We start from the raw sequence: 18924 nt of genomic DNA, 5'->3' as shown, positions 1-18924 counted from the left end.
TTAACGCAGTGTTTCTAAAACTTCACACTTATAATCGTTACAATTTTAATAATATCATCATACCACCTGTGCTATTGTTTTTTAAAATAATTTTAAGGTGACTCAGATTTCTTTCATTGTAATACCTAGTCCTAAGCATTAATACCCATGGAATTGCAGATTTTTTTTTTCAGTCGTGTGTCTGTGTATCATCAACTAAAACAATCATGTGAACCCCCACTGGCAGGCTCACCACACTTGAATAACCACAGTGTTAGTCGAGTCAGCTTTGCTATCACCTAGTAAGAATGATAAATGTACCAACATAGAATCCTGCCATACAGAACATAAGCTGCTTTATCTTCTATCTCAAAAAGCAGTCTTATTTTTTGTAACGTCTAAGTAGACACATTCCAAGATGTACATAATAAAGAATATTTAAGTAATACCTCTGAATTTCTTAGTTTAACTTGCTTATGTATTTCACAGATGAAAAATAGCTCTTCTAGAAAAATCATCTGTGGATTTTTCTTTGTTTAAAACTCTTTACACTGATTTAGTAACAACTGAAGTCTACTCTGATAATGATGACACAAATATATCACTGCCTCTTAATTCTTATTATGCAGAATAGTGTATGTCAAACTTAGCATTTGTGGAGTTTAAACAATGGGTAAAGGAAAGAATTGGACCTAAAGAAAAAATAAAGCTCTTTGTTACTTATTCAACCAACAACTCTTGAGTGCATGTTGTGTCTTTTTCTAGGTGCTGGAGATGTATTGATAAAATTTTTTTAATAGATAAAACTACTGTTATGATGTATACATGATAATTATTATAAAACAAAATTTTATGGAAAAGTTTTAAAATACATATTTATCTTTGAGATACTCTCATCAGTGTCTTCTAGTATCTCATTCCTTAAATATTATTCTAATTTTTAAAATCTCCAATTATCCCAGTTAATATTTTAATTCATATTTATAATTCTTTTCTTAAAAGTTATTCTCAGCATTTGTGTATTACAAAATATTTGAAACATATGGAAAAGTTCAGGCAATAAGACTTTATTCTGTTTGTTGAGACTAAAAACATTGGGATCACTGACTCCTTTCACTTGTTATACTTCATAGTTTTTACAGTATCATTATATCAACAGTTTTATTTTTTAATTTATTTTTAAAAAGCTTTCATGGGGGAAATAATTCATTTACTTATTTATTTTCTTAATGGAGGTACTGGGGATTGAACCCAGGACCTCGTGCATGCAAAGCATGCACTACCACTGAGCTATACCCTCCCCACAACTGTGCTATTATTTTTTTGAAATATTTTTAAGTTAACTCATTTTCCTTTCATTTTAATATCTACTTGATTTCTCTCCTTTACCAACACCCGTTGAAGTTTGTCGCTTGTACCTTCAAAATATATCCAGAGTTTTACTACTTCTTATCATTCCCACAACCACAATCTTAGTCTAAGACATCATCTGTTGCCTAAATTATTGCAATAGTCTCACACTGGGTCTGCCAGCTTCTGCCCTTACCCCTTCCCACCTCCACAGTCGACCTCAACGCAGCACCCAGAAGGATCCTGTTAAAATGTAAGTCATACAATACTCCTCCTCTGCTCAAAGCACTACAGTGAATTACCATCTCACATTGAATGAAAGCCAGAATTCTTAATACTCAGTAAGAGTTGTCTATATCTTTGTGTGTAATTATAGAAGGTTCATTTTCATTGTTAGATGATATTCTGTGGTAGGAAAATAACTCCTTTCATTAATCTATTCTTTCATGTATGGACATTTGGGGACTTTTCATTTGTTTTGCATTAATGCTGCCACAATGAGAAATGCTAAGGGAAATTTTTAGGGATATGAGAAATTATATTAGATGTAAATTCAGAAGTACAGGACAGAATGAATAACTCTTACATTTATCATCAATTGATTTTCAACATGGGTACCAAGAAAATTTAATGGGGAAAACATTTTTTTCAATGAATGGTGTTAGGACATTTGTATATTCACATGCAAAAGAATAAAGCCGGAATCCTACATCACTATATAAAAAAATTAACTGAAAATGGATCATTGACCTAAAGGTAAGTGCTAAAACTGTAAAACTCACAGAAGAAAACCCAGGTGTATATCTTCCTGGCTGTAGGTTAGGTGATGGTTTCTTAATATGACCCCAAAAGCATAGGACAAAAGGAAAAACAGATAAATTGGACTTCATCAAAATTAAAACCTTTTGTGCCTTAAAGGAAATCATCAAGAAAATGAAAAGACAACACACAGGAGAGAAAATATTTGCAATTCATATATCAAATAAGGGACTTGTATTCAGAATGATTAAAAAATTCTTACAAATCAACTATAAAAGCACATACAATCCAATTTTAAAAATGAGCAAAGTATCTGAATAGACATTTCTCCAAAAAAGATATGCAAAGGACCAAAAGCATGTAAAAGATGCTCAACATGCAAATCAAAACCACAATGAAATACCACTCCACACACTACCCTAGCTAAAATGAAAGAGATAGACAATCATAAGTGTTGGTGAGGATATGGAGAAATTAGAACCCTCATACGTTACTGGTGGGATTGTAAAATGGTACAGTCACTTTGGAAAACAATTTATCAGCTCCACAAAATTTCTAAAACAGAGTTAACATATGACCACATTTCAAGATTTACTGTAATGAGTGGCCTTGGCAGGTGACCTATCATGAACATTATTTTTTTCATTTATAAAGAATGGTACCTGTTTGTTGATAATTTGTTTTTTCAAATTCCAAAACCAGATCACTGGCTTTCCAAAGATACCTGCAAAAAAATGAAAAATCAAGTCACAAACTAGGAGAAAATATCTGCAAGATAGCACATATATCTGGTAAACAGACTTCATAAAGAACTCTGACAACAGTACAAAGGTAAACAACCCAATTAAAAATGCACAAAAGATTTGAGCAGACACTTCATAAAAGCAGATACATACATTGTGTATATATATGCATATATATATTAAAGTCTAATCAGCAAATGAAAAGATGCTCATCATCACTAATCATCAAGGAAATGCATATGAAAATCACACTGACATACCTCTTTATACCAATTAGAATGATTAACATAAAAAAACTCATGACATCAAGTGTGGTAACTGGAAATCTTGTATATTGCTTATGGAAGTGTAAAATAGTACAATCACTTGGAAAAATTTTTTCAGTTTTTTTTAATAAAAATAAGCATGTGTCTTTTTCATGTCCCTGCATTCCTAGGTATTTATCTAAGAGAAATGAAAACATGTCCACAAAAGGACTTGTATAGAATATTTACAGTAGACTCGTCTATAATATAAACCCCAAATGAAGCAACCCAGTAACCCAGTGACCATCGTTATGTGATATATTTATGCAATGGAAAATTAATTAGCAATAATGAATAAATGAATGAAATACTGATACCTGCAAAAACATGGATGAATCTCAAAAGCATTATGTTGAGGGAAAGAAGCCAACACAAAAGAATGTATGATTTCATTTATATGGATTCTAGAATAGATGAAAGTAATCTATGCTGATAGAAGTCAGGTCAGTGGTTGCCTGGGGGAAGGGCTTGACTCCTGAGTGGTGCAGCGGAATTTCCCAGGGTTATGCAAATGTTTTTATATTTTGATTGTGGAATTGGTAGCTCAAATATATGCATTCATTAAAACATATTTAACTGCACTTGAAGTCTGTGCATTTTATTCTAAGTACATTATTCCTCAATAAAGTTTGTTTTCAAAATAATGCTAATAGAAATGTATATATGAGTTGTTTTTGTACATAAGTATTTTTGTACATGTCACATACATATACATTTTTTACATGTCTTAGATATGCATGATGTATACCTGGAAGTGGAAATCTTCTGTCTTAAAGTTTGCAAATTTCCTGTTTTACAAGATAATGTGAGATTGCTCTTCAGAATGGTTTTACCAGCTTACATTTGCACAGGCAAGTGTTCCTAATGATCTACATCCTCATCAGCACTTGATATTTTCTGATTTAAATGTTTTTCCAATTTGGTGAGTAAAAATATTACCTCACTATGGACTAATTAAATTTTTTTCTCATTAGTAATAAAGTGGACCATTTTCTTCCACTTACTGATTGTTTGGATTTTCTCTTCTGTGAAGTTGCAGTTCAACTAGTCTCTTAATTTGCCCACTTTTTCTCACTGATTTTGTAGAACTTCTACATATATTCTGGATTCCAGATCTTTGTTCGTGGTATGTGCTGAAAATATCTTCTTTATGTGAATTGTCTTTTCATTCCTTTAATGATGTCTTTTGATGAACAGTTCTTAGTTTTAATGTGAGGTGTTTTCCTTTATGATTAGTACTTTTTATGTCTTTAAGAAATCGTTTCAAATGCTGAAGTTATGAAGATAATTTCTATTTTCTTCTGAAAGTTTTATAGTTTTTGTTTTTCACATCTAAACCTTTAATCCAATGTCTTAGCGTGGGTAAGGCTAAGATTGCTCTAGAAAAGAGAGCTTAAAATAAAGGCCTTAAAGAATATAGACTTTTTTCTCTTTTAAGTAACAGCTGCAAAGCAAGCATTTTAGCCTGGAGACTGACTTTGCTTTGTGGGGTCATTCAGGGACCCCAGTTTTGATGGTGTCTCTGTCAAGTGTGCTTTGCTCATTGCCATTACATGACAAGATATATCCCTTCACTTATTTAGGTCTCCTTTAATTAATAGCTGTGGAAAGGAGACATTGCTCCCAGGGCGAGGGAACAAAATGGAAGAGGTAGCTGAAAGAGAACCTGGGGACTTGGAGGAGGGGCTCCCACATGCTGTGCCCTGTCCTCCAGAGGATAAGGCCCATAGCTGTGACCTCTAGGGGGCGCCATGGGGCTGGCCCTCAGGTGCTCCACGGTGGTGCTCAGCTGTCTGGGGGATTTTGACTGGTGTTGGAACTTCTGGGAGGAAGATGCCAAAAGAAGCAGGGGCTGGAGATACAGCTGTCCACATGCTGCTGGGTGCGGGGTGGGCGTGGGGGTGGGGTCTGACTGGAACTGGGAACTGGAGACAAGCCCTCCTCTTGCCTTCCTATCTCTGTCTCACTGGCAAAACCTAAGAGAAATCATCTGTCAGTGGAACAAATAGTGCTGCAGTGGAAAACCTTATGTGTGTTGTTTTATTTCTGTGGAGATTTTTCCTCAGGCTAAATTCTTAGTGGGATTATATGTAACTTTACTAGATACTGCCATATTTTTCTCCACATGAGGTTGAACCATTTTGCACTGTCAGCAACAACGTATGAGTGTCTTCCACAGAGCCACAGGAACAGAGTGCATTGTCAAACTTCTGAATTTTTGCCAAACTAATAGGTACTGAATGATATTTCAGTGTTGTTTTAATTCGGATCTCTTTTACGAAGTTGAACATTCTCATATACTTGAGATCCATTTATGTATCTTTTTCTGTGAATTGTCTGTTCAGGCCTTTTGCCTATTTTTATATTGGATTTTGATGATTTTGCTCACACACATTAGGGCAATTAGCCTTTTACTTTTCATGTAAGTAGTAATGTTTCCTCCCAGTTTGTCAGTTGTCTTTTGACTTTGCTTATCAATTTACTTAACTGCAGAAAAAAAAATCATGTCAGTACCATTATGAAATGACATTTAAATATTAATTTTGAGGAAAATTGACATTTAAGCAATTTTATTTGCCTTATCCAGGATCAAGGGATTCTTTTCACTTATTCAAGTTTACTATTGTTTCTTTAAGAGTGTTTTAAGATTTTTCTCCTATAAGTTTGTGTAATTTTTGTTAAGTTTACTCTTGAGTATTGTATGTTTTTGTTCCTTTGTTAACAGGGTTTACTTTTAAGTCTTCTCTCCTATTGTTTGATATGTATGAAGGGTATTGTTTTTGTATGTTAATCTAAAATCTGGCAACCATTACTGAATTCTTTAATGTTTGTATTAGTTTTAGCCTTGATTCCATAGGTCTTCTAGGTGTATTCTCAAAACATTCACAAATGTAATTTCACTTCTTCATTTCCAGATTTTATGCCTTTAATTGAATTGTTTTATCTTATTATATTGGCTAATCTCCATTAAAATAGAAAGTTGTAGTGGAGGTAGTGAGCATCCTTGCTTTGTTCTGGACCTTAGTAAGAATGCCCCTAATGTTTCCCCAGTAGGAGGCTGAGGTATATTTTATTATTTTATTATGTTAGAAAGTATCCATCAATTTCTATTTTATTTAGTTTTTTAAAAACAGAAAAAGATATTGAGTTGTATCAAAGGCCTTTTCAGCACTTGTGGAAATAATCTTATCGTTTTTCTCTTTATATCTATCAATATGATGAATTATTTTAGTGGTCTTAATATTGAACCATCTTTACATTCTTAGAATAAATGTATCTTGGTCATAAAGCTTAGGTTTTAAAAAAAATTTAATAAACATCACTTTTTAGAGGAGTCTTAGATTCACACCAAAATTGAAGGGAAGATACAGAGATTTCCGACCTACTCCCTGCCCTCTACACACAAAGCCTCCCCCAGTACCAACATCCCCCTCTGCAATGGAACATTTATTACACTGACATATCATTATCACCCCAAAGCAGGGATTTACAGGGGGGTTCTTTCTTTGTGTTGTACGTTCTATGGGTTTGGACAAATATGTAATGACATAATATATAGTCATTACATTATAGTATTATACAGAGTAGTTTCACTACCCTAAAAATCCTCTGTGCTCCACCTATTCACCCCTCTCCCCCATCCTTGGTAATACACATTTAATTCCTCTGTGTCTTTTCATGGCTTGATAGCCCGTTTCTGAATAATATCCCATTGTCTGGATGTATTACAGGATTTTTTAAACCATTCACCTACTGAAGGACATTTAGTTACTTCCAAGTTTTGGCAATTATAAATAAAGCACCTGTAAACATATATGTGCAGGTTTTTGTGTGGCTATACCAAGGAATGGATTCCATGAAGGATTTCTATTTTTACAGTGCTTTTGGGTTCTGCTGCTAATATTGACTTAGAATTTTTTACGTTTATATTCATAAGTGAGAATGGTGCAGTATTTGCTTTATTTTGGAAATGATGTTTTGCTGGCTTTGTAAATACAATTTGGAATGTTTTCATCTTTTAAAATGCTCCGAAACAATGTATATAGCATCTAAGTATCGGATCTTTGGGGATATAACTATCTGGGTCTGGTACTTTTTTGTGTGGGTAGATCTTTGATATCTTTCTTTATTTATTCTAATCAAATTGGCTTGTCTAGGCTTTCTGTCTTTACTGGGATTAATGTTGGCATATTGTGATTTCCATTAAATCTAGGTTTTCAAATGTATTTTTATAATACTATGAAAATAATTATGTAATGCTATATAAACTTCTATTTCTATACCTCCTTTTCATTTCTTATTTGGAATGTTTATGCGTTCTGCCTCTTTTTCCCCTGGAGTAGGTTCATTAGTGTGGTGTGTTATTAAAATCTTTTTTCTCCTCAAGTAATCATCATGTTGATTATTTATTAGTCCCATTGGTTCTCTGCATTCATCCTCATTGCTTTTATCTTTATTTTCTTCCTCCTACTTTTCTTTGCTTTAGCTTTTCATGTTAGAAATATAATTCATTTGTAGTCATTCTTTTATTTTCATTGTGTAAATATTTGAAAGCTGCAATTTTTTTCTAATCACTGATTTGTTTTTTATAGATTCTGATATCTATTGTATCCATCAGCACTATTGTTTTGGAAATGATTTGAGTTCAATCTATATTGTATTTTCCATTTCATCTAATACTTCTGTAATAGTTCACTTTAAAATTTTCAGCTGGAAAGGACTATTTGTTTTCTGATTCTGTTACCAATTTTTAGTTTTATTATGGTATTTATTACTATTATTGTTTAATCAAAATCCTATTTGCATTATTTCTACTTTTTTCTACCATTGAGGAATTTTTTGTGACATGATGTAAAGCCAGTTTTCATGACTGAGTCTGTAAGTGCTTGAGAAGAAAATATATTCTCTATTTTTGAGGTGTAAATTTGAATATATCAATGAGATTTACCTTCTCTATGTTGTTTAGGTTTTCTATACCTATGCTTAATTTGATCCATTCGACCTGCCTTTTCTTGAAAGATATATTTATGTATTTTAATAACATCTTTAGGGGGAGAGTATAGCTCATGATTAGCATGCAGGAGGTCCTGGGTTCAACCAGTACCTCCTCTAAAAAGTAAATAATGAACCTAATCCCCCCCACCAAAAAAAATGTAAAAAAATTTTTTAAAGCATCTTTAATTAAAGTTTTTGTAAAGGTAAAATATTAAAGTAGGTCTTAGTACATCAAAATACTAAGTTCTCTAATTATATTCCAAGATGGTCTTTAAAACATAGTGTCTTGTATATCACAGAAGAGCAACCTTGATCTGCAATAGTACATAATGAATTTTACAAACATAATAAATATATTAACACCGTTACACATAACAGTATGTACAATAGCAGTTGATAATAATAGCTCAGAACAGCAAAGAGGATTAGCCCTTCCCCTCAAAGTGTAGCCCTGACACATACTGGATTGGTTTAAGGTATCTTGACTGAAATAGTACTTACTAACTCAAGGTAGTTTTTCCCTTAAAATGAGAAGAAAAAATTTTTTTTCTTATTCCTCAAAATAAACAAAAATATTAAGTTTGGTGTGTTCTTCCTTAAACCATAAAAAATGATGTAAGGTAGTCTAAGGCAGGCTTAAAAAGGAATGTAAACTTGGGAATAATTTCCATAGCATAATAGATTAAAATGTAAAACTATTTAACATAAATCCCATGAGGAAATATACAAAGCAACTTTTTAAACCAGTGAATTCAAATCTGAAATAGCTGATTCAAACAAATAGATGGGAGATAGACATAAGAAATAAAATGAAAATATACAAAAATGGATCAATAAAACATTACATTGCACAAAAGCTCAAAACAGTTCAAGATGAAATAATCTGAAAATATAGTAATTTTGTCACGTGGAAGAAAAAGCCAAGTTATAAAGGGAAACTCCCAAGAGGAAATACTATCTGTTTTCCTGTACAAAGCATATCTACCTTCTGAAAAAAATGGTGACATTTTTGCTGTAAGATAATAAAAAATGACTCTTAGAATAAACAAATGGGACCTAATTAAACATAAGCTTTAACACAGCAAAGGAAACCATAAACGAAACAAAAAGACAACCTTTGAATGGGATAAAATATTTTCAAATGATGCAACTGACAAGGGCTTAATTTCCAGAATATACAAACAGCTCATACAACTTAACAACAACAACAACAACACAGCACAATCCTAAAATGGGCAGAAGCCCTAAACAAGCAATTCTCCAAAGAAGACATACAAATGGAAAATAGGCACATGAAAAAATGCTCAATATTGCTAATTATCAGGGAAATGCAAATTAAAACTACAATGAGGTATCACCTCACACCAGTCAGAATGGCCATCATTCAAAAATCCATAAATGGTAAATGCTAGAGAGGATGTGGAGAAAAGGGAACCCTCCTATACTGTTGGTGGGAATGTAGTTTGGTGAAGTCATTACAGAAACCAGTACAGAGATCTGTTAAAAAACTAAAAATAGACTTACTGTATGATCCAGCAATCCCACTCCTGGGCATATATCTGGATGGAACTGTAATTCAAAAAGATACATGCACCCCAATATTCATAGCAGCACTGTTTACAACAGCCAAGACATGGAAACAACCTAAATGTCCATTGACAGGTGACTGGATAAAGAAGTTGTGGTATATTTATACGATGGACTACTACTCAGCCATAAAAAAGAATGAAATAATGCCATTTGCAGCAACATGGATGGACCTGGAGATTATCATACTAAGTGAAGTAAGCCAGAAAGAAAAAGAAAAATACCATATGCTATCACTTATATGTGAAATCTCAAAAAAAAAAAAAAAGGCAAATGAATTTATTTACAAAACAGAAACAGATAACAGACTCACAGACATAGAGATCAAACTTATGGTTACCAGGGGGAGGGGGAAAGGATAAATTGGGAGTTTGAGATTTGTAGATACTAACTACTATATATAAAATAGAAAAACAACAAGTTTCTACTTTATAGCACAGGGAACTTTATTCAATATCTTATAGTAACCTATAATAAAAAAGAATATGAAAAGGAATATATGTATGTATATATATATGAGTGAAACATTATGCCATACATGAGAAATTGACACAAGATTGTAAACTGACTATACTTCAACTAAAAAAAAAAAAGTTTAAAAACAAAACCCAGAAAAGATTATTCTTAGGAGGCAGACCTTTTAATTTTGAGAGAGATATATTGATGTCTCTTATTTTTATTGCTGTTTTATTATGAGCTGAGAAGTATGATTAATTCAGTGCTTTGCATTTAAGAATAGAACAAATAACAAGATATACAACAGGATTCCTCTAAGTGATACATTTACTTCTGTTAAAAACTTCTCCAGGGACTGATACTACTAGTTTTATACCACTAAGCACATATTTTACTGTAAAGCTTCAGTCTTCTCCTATATAAAATGAGGTGAGCTATGGAATCTTTTTTAAGTATTAAATAAATCTTATTTAAAGTATTCCAATACTTTAATTTACCAATTCAATAAAAATGCTTTTGAAATAATACCCTTGTAAGCCCTACTGTTACTAAAATTATTGTTATAACAGCTATAATTTGTTGAGTGTCTACTACATGCCAGGCTCCATGCTTAGCACTTCACATATACAGTTTCATTGAATCATGGCATTTTGTTTTAATTTTTCTTCAAACTCTAGAATGTTGGACTCTGATTCAACTGGCAGAACCTTGATTGTTTGGCTCAGTATTTTAGGAGATCATCTACAGCATAAATTGGCAGCTCACACTTGAACATTGTTGGACACATCTTTCTACTTGAATCAGGACAATGGTCCGAAAGATCACATTGGTCCAGGGAGCAATTAGCCAACGTTTATTTCTGTTTGTTTCCAGGTTTGGCAGGAAACAAGACCAGAATGAGATAAGGAGCTTAGGCCTTTACAGGGTGTGATTGGACTTTTGGACAAAGAGGAACAGAGCTGTTTTCCTGGCCAGCTATTTTCATCATTTCTATTTTACACAAGTGCTCCCAGTGTGTAAAAAGTATTGTAGCAAAAGATCATTCCTTGAGCTTGGCAGAGTTGGCATCCTAACAAGGAGTGCTTACTTCTAAACCAACCTCCTTTTGTCTTTAGTGGTAACATTGTTAATAAAATGGAGGCAAGTAATAAGATGGTCTCACCCTGCCTCAGATTAATTAATATTATACCTGCCTCTTCAGCTAAAGATATTTTGTGTTCTTAAGTTCATGTATCCATCCAGGGGATCATTTATTATTATCTCCTATTACCATCATGTTGATAAATATATGATATTTGTGTCAGTATTCTCCTGTTCTGTGCCCATGGCAGAGACTCAGCTAATAATCAACTTCTACTTTCTTGCCAAACCTTGATGCAGCCCAACAGTCCTCCTCAACATGGCACCCAAGTATCAGACTAGAATTTTGCTCCCAGTGTAAAATCCATTGCCTTTCTTATTCAGACAGTCAGGCTGCAAAGACAAGGAACTCAGTCTAGTGTGGGATGCAGGAATGAAAATAGCAACTCTAGTTCTGAGAAGAGTTGCTCTCTAACTTAAAGAGTGGTGAATCTAGTGCCTTTAATGGCATGAGGGTGTCCAGCATGGCTGAATGCCTCAGACCGTGATTTTTGTCCTGCTCAGTACAATGTGCCAGTGTATACTGAATGTCTGCTTCAGTAGTTCTCACCATATGCCACAGCATACTTGTGTACCCAGTCAAGATGTGCTTTCAACTTGATCAATTTGCAAAACTTGTGCTTACCACAATTGGAGCTAGCAAAGCTTCTTAAGTGGGCTGTCGAGCTGGATGGATCTTTTGCTATAAATACAGAGGTCTGATGTAAATAATAGCTAAGATGTAACATGTCTGATGTTTGGTGCATGGGACAGTGTGTGTGTTTTGGTGCATGGGTTCATGGCAGCTCTGACTCTGCTAGTCAGGGATGTAAGTGTATGTGCCATCCGTTCACATGCCTAGTGTTGTATTTCAAAAGAATCAGGTGTGTCTCTGGCTTAGCATTACATTTTATTTTCATTTCAAAGTATGGAGGATCTGTTTCAGTGCTCCTGCCATTAGTCTAATTTGTGGATTTAAAAGTAGGTATTAATTTAATATCCAAATTGGCATGGCTAGGAGACATCACAGGTAGTTAAAAGGCTCTAATTAGGGACATCTGAAAACATTTTGAGACACTTTATTCTGGACTCTTAAGTGCACTAGATATAATATGGGACAATAGTCCTTTCACTTCAAGGACTGGAAGGGAAAAATAATTAAGAAATTATTCATAATATTTTCTCTAGAGACTGTTGCCACAATGATTTTGTAGCATTCACTATAAAGGAAACAACAAACATAAAGTGGAAACAAGTAAAATGAATAGTACAGAGAAGGAAAATAGCAGTACAACACTTTGTAGACAGCTTCATGAAACCTGGAGCCCAGCTACTCCCTGAAACTGATTTGCATGTATTATATCAGGCAGAATGGTGCTATGAAAAGACACCAGGAGGATTTTCCTGCTTTGTAGACTTCTTGTGACTCAAGCCTTTAATAATAAATAATGCAAACCGAGGTAATCCAAGAAGAGAAGTGACACTATCAGAACGATTATCTTAGAGTACAAATAACAGTAGCTTCTAGTGTGCTATTTTGTGAGGAGCTGAGCTACTGATCAGCAATACAATGTGCGTTTCAGACAACTTACCTGAATTATCCTAGTACACAGGTACAACTTTTTGAAATAATTGTTCCAAATTGTGGGTACAATTTACAACTAATTTTTTCCATTAATGTATGTTAATTGAATGTATTATCAAACCTCTAATGTCTGCTCCTTACCATTTAGTTTGGGTCATAAACACCAAACGTAAGTAATCCAGGTAAGATTCTGTAGCCTATACAGCATATATGAATTTGGATTTACAAGAAATTAAATTTGATGGCGATACAACTCAGTAGAGAAATACTTTAAAGTCATTGCTTTATGTGGTGATAGTGAGTTGATACAATACCTTCCATTTAAGACCTCAAGTGCCTTAATAATGTTCAGTAAGTTTGTAATAGCAGAACAGGGAGTTAAGTGGGAGTCAGTTGGCATCATCCTGAGTCCAAAGGCATTGAGTCATTTGCTGGAAAATCAAACTGGTACCTGCAAGGTGTATTCCCAAGGATCCAGTTTCCACTGAGTTTCAGATCTGGAAGTTGTATATCAGGTAGTAAGGGTGAGGCTGTTCTCCACTCCCCCGCCTCTACGGGAGGGAGGAACCCAGCCTTCTGCATTATTAATAAGCGCCTCCCCTTCCCTCCAGGTGACCCTGAGGTCTGGACCACGCTATAGGAAGTACTGGTCCAGATCTTAAAGGCCATCTAGTCCAAATCTCTTATTACAAAGGGTCCACAAAGGTTTAATGACTTGATCAAAGTCTAGTACCTAATCCGCAGATCTGCTCTCTTACCCCCACTTCCAAGACCGAGGAGTCAAGAATGTTAGAGAAGTTTCTCGCTGAAATCGGCATGAAAAGCTCATTTGAGGGAGTTTGTGAATACCCTCCAACTCCCACCCCGGTCGTTAACTTGCATTCTGAGTTAGCATCTCCCTCAGACCACCTCTGATTTTCCAAAACATGGAAAGAAAGTTGCTAGCCCTGGGCTGCGGCGAGGCCTGCGGGGGGAGGCGGCTGCTCCGCCTCCGGCGCTCGCGGGCGGGCTCGGTAGTGGCCGCCGCGCGGCGAGCGCGGGATTCGGCGGCTGGCAGCGGGCGGGGAAGGAGCGGGGCGTGGTTTTCGGCTTTCTGAGCGCCAACGAGCCGAGCGCGCTCTGCTGCGCTCGGAGCCTTCCGCTGGACCGAAAAAGCAAGCGGGAGCCCGAGAAAAAGGGGTGATCAACGCAGCAAGGCAAGAAGGGCGCCGACCCGGGCCGACCCCAACCAGCACCCTCGCCTCTTTCCGGGCAGGCAGCGAGTGAGCGCGGAGGCGGGGCCCCTGCACCCTGGTGCGCCCCGCAGAGAGCGTGCTGTGGTGGGGAGGGAGGGAGAGCGCGAGGGAGGGAGGCGAAGGGGCGGGGGCGAAGCAGGGCAAGGTCCCTGAGTCGGGGGCGGGGGTGGGGGCGGCGGGAGACTGGACTCGACCTGCTGCGGGCGTCCCAGCCCGGCCACGGGAAACTTTGCTCGGGTGGGGAGAGCCAGGTGCGTGGAGGGCGCCGCAAACTTGTCAGCGGGCGGGGCGCTCCAGGGATTGGAGCGAGCGCCAGCGGGTGGCGTTTGTCTCTTCGGCTTCTTTGTGTCACCTCCGGTCCCCAGCCCGCCGGTCCGCCCGCCTGGGAAAACAGGCTGAGCAGGGGACTCGGCTCCTATCCCCCAGCCGACCCGTCGGGCCCAGGCCTGGGCGCTCGGGGTCCTCCGATTGTTTTCGTTCCTCGCGTCACGCCTGGGCGGGAAAGATTTTGAACGCCGCGTGAGCTAGAACGCCGAGAGCCGCGGCGCGGAGATGGCCAGACCGTGGGCGGCGCGAGGCTCGCCCGGGGTCCCCGAGGACCAGCGGGCCGTGGCGCACGGGGCTGGAGAGGGCGCGGGGACCCGCCCGCCCCCCGCCAGCCCCCAGCACTCGAGGAACCGCGGCAGGCGTGGCGGCCGAGCGCCTCCGCGGAGGGGGCCGCTCGGACGGCTTGAATTATAATTCCATTTTGATTGCTTGGGGTCTTTGTTGTCTGAAATTGCCTTGAGGGTCTGACGGTTGTACCTTCTCCTCCTTAGGTTGTTTTTCTTCTGTTAAAAAAGAGCAGGGGGCGGGACTTTTTGTGAAATCAGTGCTGCTCCAAGCAGCATTAGCCTCCTTATACCTTATTTGATGGAGGTTGAGAAGTCCTGTGTAATATTGCCTTTGTGGACGTCTGTTATTTCCGAAAGTTATTATCTTCCCCTCCCCTAGTGGAAGGGAGCGTCTGAGCCGATGCCAGCAGGCACGATTGTGTACATGCACCAGCAAGTCAGGGCCAAACCCAGGAGGTTCTTTCTAGTTGCCCAACCCTTTTGCATCGCTTTTTTACTTTTATTTTTTAAGTTTGATTTCAAGCAACTTTTATCTGCTTTTCTTAAAGTTTCCACAGCTCCGAAGTCCTCCTTGCAGATATTATGTAGTTTTGCTAGGATGAGTTTGGTCGAACCTTTACAGTTGGGGATTTCAGTTAAACACCCGAACCATACCTGACCCTCTCACCGCTCTGGTCCAGGCCTTTGAGCCATTGTAAACATCGTCAGGGGTGGGTGTTCACCTTTTATGATGGAATATCTGGTGTGGTTTTATACTTTAATTCATGACTCCTTTTCTACTTTTCTTTCTGAAAAACTCTCTTGAGACTCTCTTGGGCTTTTCCTGAGATGATTCCTGAGATGATTCCTGAATGGCCTTAGCCCCGCCATGACCCCCCTTCCCCCACCCTGACGCCCCCCTCCCCCGCAAGCACCTCCCTCGAAAGAGAAGGAAACAGGTGTAATCCCCGTTAACTTTTTTACTGGTGAAGACTCTGGAGATGTCAAAATAAGTAAAAAGTGGAAATTCTTAGCTCTTTGTCCACATGAGTGAGTTAAGGAGCTTTAGCTGAATTCAACAAAAACCAAAATTAAACCAATTGGGTCAGCTCGGCCTTCTACATTGAATTTTTTTTTAAACCACGTGAATAAGTTTACCCAGTTAGAAATTTTACAAGCATTTCAGTGCATTACTGCTAGTTGTGTTAGCAGGATATTGCAGTATGTTTGGAGAACTGAGGCAAAGTGGGATTATTCTAAGTTGTGTCCTCAGTAGCATAACAAGAGTTGAAGGTAAAGCTCAAAACCCGAATCAGTTCCGTCCTGGTAAGTCAGGGAAAGTGTGAAAGGCAATTGATTCGTTTGTCATTACTCATATGTTTTAAATATCGATTTTTCAGTAATTTCACAGAATTATTCTTCTGTTTACCTAAACGAGCTCTTACCATATGCCAGCCACTGTGCTGGCCTCTGGGGGTCCAAATAATAATAACCGTTTATGAAATGCTTATTTTGTACCGGTAAATGTTTCACGTAGATTCCTCATTCATGGAATACATATTTACTGAGTGCTCACAGTGTATAGTGCTGGAGTTATAATAACGCACAGGACAGCTGTGGTTCCCCCTTTATCTTTATCTTAGCAAGTTGGGAAGATAAGCAGAACACAAAAGATGTTACCAAACTAATTGTAGTTTTTAAAATGTAAATCAGATCACACCACTCCTCTGTACAGAACTCCCCAATAGCTTCCGTCTCCCTCTGAGTGAAAGGCAGAGACCTGACCGTGGATCCAGAGCTTACCCCGTGGTTCTCCTCACCCCCAGTCCTGTCACCTTTTCTGATCTTACCTGCTGCTCTTCTTCCTCATACAGCCAAACTGGCTTCCTTGCTGTTTGAAGGTCTTCGGACTTACTGTTTCCTTTGCCTGAAGTGCCCTCATACCTGTGTGATTCTTTTTCTGACCCTCTTCACTTCTTTACTCAGTGTTACATTCTCAGTGAGCCTTCACAGAATCCCAGATTTAAAATCACACTTCCCCCCTTGCAACTCCTTTTCCCTGCTTTCAAACTTATGTTTTCCCCCTCCACACCACTTATGATCATCTAACATACTCTGTATCTTACTCATTTGTGCTCTGTCTTACTCCACTAGATTGTAGGCTCTACTGGGGCGATTGTGTTCCCTGTTGCATTCTCAGAGTCTGGAACAGCGCCTGGCATAGGATAGGAACTTGAGCACTGTTTCCTGGATGGAGAGAAGGAAACCACAGGATGCTGAGACATAGAAAAATGGGGGCTCTTAGGTGAATAGTAGGAAGGCTTCTCTGTGGAGGTGACATGTAAGCCAAGGCAAGGAGCATGTTGTGGGTTGTAGGGTAGGAGGCGAAGAGAGGAGAGAGGCATGGCAGAAGATCAGCAGAGGAGATAGCATTGAGTCAGGAAAGAGCTTGGTGGTGCCGAGCCCTCTCAGCTGCAGGGAGAGAACTAAATCAAGAGAGATCATGCAGGGCACATGTGGCAGTGCTAGAAAAGACATGTTCTCATGGGCTGTGGGAGAAGGGAAGCACCTAGTTTTGCTGGAGAGTGGGACAGGCCAAGTTGGAAAAAACAAAATAATTTTTCCTTTTCTTTATTTCTTTTTTTTAAAAATTTTTTTAAATGGAGGGAGGTAATTAGGTTTATTTATTTAGTAGAGGTACTGGGAATTGAACCCAGGACCTCATGCATGCTAGGCATGCACTCTACCACTGAGCTATACTCTCCCCTCCCCCATTTTTCCTTTTCTTAAAAAGAATTATGAAATGTTTCAGATTACTTCTAGTTAAGAAATGATCTTAATGTTAAATGTAATAGCCCATTCTCCAGGACATCACTGTGTGTTTGCTTTTTCCCGCTTGCTTTCACATTTACCTGGGTCTTGTGCCCTCTGCCCCAATTTCACCAAATAAAAAATTATGTGTGCAATAGTGTAAAATCACTTATGTTTAAAGCGTGTAATTCTTTGTGAAATTGCATGTTATGTTCTTCTTTTTGGATTGTTGTTATCTTCAACTGTCTATACTTTCTGGTTTTGAGTGATAATTTTAAAAGCAGCTTCATTTAGTGTAATTCTCATACAGTAAGCTGCACATGTTTCAAGTGTTCAACTTGATTAGTTTTTGACTTACCTATCAACTTGTGAATCCATCTTTCCCTCTGGCCCCTCCCTACACCCTGCATCCTTCTTTCCCAAGCAACCAGTGGTAACTTTTACCTTATGGATTAGTTTGTATTTTCAGAATTTTATATGAATGAAATCATATAGTCTGTTCCCTTTGTTCAATCTAGCTTCTTTCACTCACATAATTATTTTAAGAGTCATCTATGTTGTTTTGTATATCAATAGTTGATTCCTTTTTATTGCTGAGTGGCATTCTATTGCATGAATATACCCCCGGTTCATTTATCCATTCACCTATTGATAGACATTTGGGTTTTTTCCAGTTTTAGGCTATTAAAAATAAAGCTGCTATGAACATGATGTTCAGTCTTTGTATGAACATCTGTGTTCATTTTCGCTGGGTAAGTGTCTAAGAGTGAAATGGCTAGATCATATGGTAGCTATATGTTTAACTTTTTAAGAAACTGCCAGACTTTTTCATCTTACATTCCCAAAGTAGTGTATGAGGGTTCTAGTTGCTCTCTGTCCTTGTCAACACTTGGTATGGTCAGACTTTCATAGCCATTCTGCTAGATATTGTGGTTTTAATTTGCATTTCCCTGATGACTAATAATGTGTTTATTTACCATCCACATATTTTTTTTTGTTGAAGTTTCTGTTTACATTTTTGGCTCATATTTTATTGGGTTAGTTGCTTCCTTATTGCATTCTGAGAGCTTTTTTAAAAATGTGTTCTGGATACAAGTCCTTTATCAGATACATGATAGGCAAATACTTATTTTAAATCTATTGCTCATCTTATATTCTCTTAACAGATCTTTGAAGACCAGAAGTTTTAAATTTTAATGAATAATTTTCAATTTATTCCTTTATGGATTATACTTTTGGTGTTATACCTAATAGATCTTTTCCTAACTAAGTTCACAAAGATTTTTTTCCTTAGAGTTGTAAAACTCTTAGGAAACTCTATTAAAAAAACCATAAAATTTTTCATTTTACATTTAGGTCTATTTACTTTGAGTTAATTTTTGTTTATGGAGCAAAGTTTGGGTTGAA

General features: G+C 37.4%; 1 protein-coding gene across 10 annotated transcripts in view; it reads left to right on the top strand.

The window, feature by feature from the left end:
- Window positions 1-13925: 13925 nt before the first annotated feature.
- SYNE2 (spectrin repeat containing nuclear envelope protein 2) overlaps window positions 13926-18924 on the top strand; it is a 288295-nt gene continuing 283296 nt past the window's right edge. For 7 of the 10 annotated variants that reach the window (XM_074365419.1, XM_074365415.1, XM_074365416.1 and 4 more), the window contains exon 1: window positions 13970-14171. The gene's annotated coding sequence lies outside the window, so the exon portion shown is untranslated. Of the gene's footprint in view, window positions 14172-14249; window positions 14365-18924 lie in introns of those variants that run through there. The other 3 variants (XM_074365411.1, XM_074365410.1, XM_074365412.1) reach the window with 3 other exon arrangements.

Source organism: Camelus bactrianus, chromosome 6, assembly GCF_048773025.1.
Source record: "Camelus bactrianus isolate YW-2024 breed Bactrian camel chromosome 6, ASM4877302v1, whole genome shotgun sequence".
Classification (NCBI taxonomy): domain Eukaryota; kingdom Metazoa; phylum Chordata; class Mammalia; order Artiodactyla; family Camelidae; genus Camelus; species Camelus bactrianus.
The sequence above is the reverse complement of the archived record's forward strand: the minus strand, read 5'-3'. Positions and strand labels throughout refer to the sequence as shown.